The sequence below is a fragment of the Suricata suricatta genome, chromosome 6 (genome assembly GCF_006229205.1).
Source record: "Suricata suricatta isolate VVHF042 chromosome 6, meerkat_22Aug2017_6uvM2_HiC, whole genome shotgun sequence".
Lineage (NCBI taxonomy): Eukaryota > Metazoa > Chordata > Mammalia > Carnivora > Herpestidae > Suricata > Suricata suricatta.
The window spans coordinates 1,797,652-1,802,173 of NC_043705.1; positions in this window are offsets into that span (position 1 = coordinate 1,797,652).

Consider the following 4,522-nt stretch of genomic DNA (forward strand, 5'->3'; position numbering starts at 1 on the left):
GGAGGAGTCATGTTTTCACTCTTTCTGTGTTTGTGAAACTTTTTAATGAGTCTATTCTTCTGAGACTCCAATATGCAAAGAGAACTTTGCTTTCCCAGGAGAAGGTTTAGACTAAAAAGATGATGCATTTCAAGTAAGACTAATTATTTTCTGTGCAAACTTGTCTAAAAGGTTTTAGATAAAACTTTTTATCTATAAATAATCTGTCCTGGGATATTAGGAGCATAGATACTCCATTATTTGTTTTTATTTCTTTTCAGTGGATAACTCCACTGAAGTGCAATGATGATTTCACCATAATGTGTGTGTCTAATAAATATGAAAGATGTATCCACCAAATTTCTAATTACTTCACTTGAGGTCTATGTGAGGGGTGGAAATATTGATTAAGTGCTAAAAGAGCCCCGGGTAGGGGTAAGACCCATAGGATACTCATAATAAGTTTGTGTAGATGTGTGGTAAGGTTCTGAAAATTATGAGTCCATTTTCTTAAAGAAGGAACTTTTTTATCATATGCCTAGTGTTCCCTTATTATTCTTGATAGTCCTATTTGTGTGTTGTGTTGGATCTTACACCATTTTATTTCTACAGATTTTTACATTTAATTTTCAATTATTGGTAAATGTATATTGTATTCTTGTTCTGGCAGGAATTATTTTTTGTGATCTCAAAACAATATTCTCTTTCAACAGTGTTAGATTTGCAAATTCTCTCATGAATGAGTCTCTGTACCTTTCTAATTTAGGTAAAATGAAATTGATGTTTAGTATCTAATATAGATGTCCAACTAGCTGTGTTCTCTCTGAATGCAATTAAAATTACCTTTCAAACATCCTAGGGTGCTCTGAAGATTATACACATAATATATACACTCTGTGCAATTAGTCTATAGTTACACCTTTCATAAATTTTTAGTGAAATTATTCAGCATAAATACTTCATCCACTCTGGATATTTGAACACTAAGTATAGTGACATACATTAAGTGGTTGAAAGCACTTTATGAGTATTTGAATGCATGAATGAAAAATGAGTGAATGACTATGGGGAATTGACAGTATTGGCTGTTATTCACGAATGGTAGCAAAATCTGTAAGAATCAATACTTTTCAAAAAATATTATAAATGAAACTTTTACACTGTAGACTGAAGTATAATGAAGGACTTTTCCAAAAGAAATAGAGAATTTGAAGGCTACCAACTCAATGAAGAGAAGATAAGAAAGTGGGTTCATATAGTTTGTAATTTATCCTAAAACCTGACATAATAAACAGACATTATGACCTGATAATTTAGTCTCAATGAGGACTATCTGAGATAATGAATCATAATACACAGAAGGAGCTGAGAAATTATGCACAGGCAAAACTACTGTGAGAAAAGGTATTTTATAGTTTCTTTTGAGGAGGAAGAGAATAGTTGTGGCTTTCTCTATTTCAGTACTTCCCCCTGCTGAAAGCCAAAATATAACTCATTCTTAGAAGTTATATTTGGAAGTCATGAATTATGAAGACTCTTCCAGTTTAGAGCTCCATAGGAACAAACACATTACTTGACTTTGTTCCATGTCTTCCTCTTCCTCAAGGTGTAACTTGATACAATCTCCTTGAAAGCGACTTTGCAAAACTCCACACCCACCAATCCATTCAACCTCCATGGCTGTGCCAGGACCCATCACGTGACCATTGAGCTAAGCTGTCACACAGGCTTCAGGTCCTTTGTGGTAGTTGCTTTTATCTATTTAATCAGAATTCTATGCAATTTAGGGCAAGAGCCATACCTACAGTTCACTACTGTTATGTTCAATGTCCAGCACTGTGATCAATAGTTATTATAATGATTGCTATTTTGAATTCCCACACAATTTTTACATCAACCTCACACAATCAGGAAGTCATGAATCTCTTCAAATAGTGCATTTGAAAAAGCAACAAGAGATATGAAATATAATTTTGAGGAAAATAAATTTATCCATTGCTTGAAACTACAAATCCATACTTATGATAATTATAATCAACATTTTATATGCATGCACCTTAATTTTAACAGTAATAATTATATACAATTGTTTTATATGCTTTTTCCCAATGACACTGCAATATAAGCCAATACTATGTGTCTATTCCACATTTTAAAATTTATTTCTTGATGGGTAACTTACAAAGATGGCATTAGACATGAATCTTAAGCATCACAGTTGCCTAACGTATTGACCACTGACAGAAAAACAATACAACCAAAGACGAGTTTCTTCTAAAGAACAACAGGGCCTCAGACATGGAAAGGAATAAAATGATTTTTTGGGAGATCAATATTTCAGTAGAGCATTATCATTGCAATTGAAGAGCATAATGACAAGTATGACCATTTTTACATGTGATGATATGAGAAAGAATAAATTAAGAAGAAAAAGAGAATAATAAGACAGAGGTGCTGAAGATGCATTGTGAATGCCAAATAGCTTATAATGTGACATAGCTTGATATCGAAAATATGTTAAAAGTTTGATTAAGATGTTTATTTCTTATCATTTAACAAAATTAAAATATATTTCAATGAAGCACCATTTTAAGTGAATAAATTCTGTCCAATTATTTTGTATGTGACCAAAATCAGAAATAGACATAAAATATATTTGTGCACCACTATCTTGTTATAAGATACATTAAAATCCTATGTAGGATATCATAACCTCATTTGTCTGAATCAGAAAATCTTGGGTTCTGGGGAACCTGGGTGGCTCAGTCAGTTAAACATCCGACCTCAGCTCAGGTCATGATCTCACAGTCTACAGGTTCGAACCCTGCATCTGGCTCTGTGCTGACAGGTCATAGCTTGGAGCCTGCTTCAGATTCTGTGTCCCCCTCTCTCTTTGTCCCTCCCCCGCTCACTCTCTGTCTCTATCTGTCAAAATAAAATTAAAATAAATAAATAATAAATAAATAAATAAATAAGAAAAAAAAATTCTTGGGCTCTATTATCCCAGCAAATTATTAATATTGTTTCCTTTCATTATCATTGGTGTTCCACTTTAGACAATAAGTTACATAGTTACCCCACAAATAAGACAATGACATATTTGGTAATTAATTTTTTAAACTTATTTTTCTCTGCCTATCCTTCCTTTGCTGATGTTCAGCACAAGGATCAAGAATTCAAGGCAAAATATCAAAATAAGACACATCAACTTCATTCCCCCCATCCATACACACACACACACACACACACACACACACACACACAACACACTTAGGTTATAAATAATAAACAAAAATAAAAGAAACAAATTTTTTCCCATTTTTATTTTTTTATTTTTTTAATAGTTTATTGTCAAATTGGTTTCCGTATAACACCCAGCGCTTCTCTCCACAATTGCTCCCCACCATAACTATCACCGGATTCTCCCTTCCTCCCCCTCCCCCTTCAGTCCATGGTTCGTTTTCAGTATTCAGTAGTCTCCCTTGATCTGTGTCCCTCACTCTTCCCCGCTCTCTTTCCCCCTTCCTCTCCCCATGGTCCCCTGCCAGGTTTCTCCTGTTAGACCTATGAATGCAAACATATGGTGTCTATCATTCTCTGCCTGACTTATTTCGCTTAGCATGTCACCCTCAAGGTCCATCCACTTTCCTACAAATGGCCATATTTCATTCTTCCTCATTGCCATATAGTACCATTGTATATATATATACCATATCTTCTTGATCCATTCATCAGGTGATGGACATTTAGGCTCTTTCCATGATTTGGCTATTGTAGAAAGTGCTGCTATGAACATTGGGGTACATGTGCCCCTATGCATCAGCACTTCTGTATCCCTTGGGTAAATCCCTACCAGTGCTATTGCTGGGTCACAGGGAAGTTCTATCGATAGTTTTTTGAGGAGCCTCCTCAATGTTTTCCACAGCGGCTGCACCAGTTTACATTCCCACCAACAGTGGGAGTAAGGTGCCTGTTCCTCCACATCCTTGCCAGCATCTATAGTCTCTTGATTTGTTCATTTTAGTGACTCTGACCAGTATGAGGCGGTATCTCAGTGTGGTTTTGATTTAAATTTCCCTGATGATGAGTGACGCTGAGCATCGTTTCATGTGCCTGTTGGCCATCTGGATGTCCTCTTTGGAGAAGTGTCTATTCAGGTCTTCTGCACATTTCTTCACTGGTTCATTCATTTTTCGTGTATGGAGTTTGGTGAGTTCCTTGAAGATTTTGGATACTAGCCCTTTATCTGATATGCCATTTGCCACTATCCTTTCCCATATTGTCGGTTGCCTGTTAGTGTTTTTGATTGTTTCCTTTGCCTTGCAGAAGCTTTTTATCTTGATGAGGTCCCAGTAGTTCATTTTTGTTCTTGATTCCCTTGCCTCTGGGGATATGTCGAGAAAGAAGTTGCTGCGATTGAGGTCTAGGAGGCTTTTTCCTGCTTTTTCCTCAAGGGTTTTTATGGTTTCCTGTCTCACATTCAGATCCTTTATCCATTTTGAGTTTATTTTTGTGAATGGTGTCAGAAAGTGGTCTAATTTCA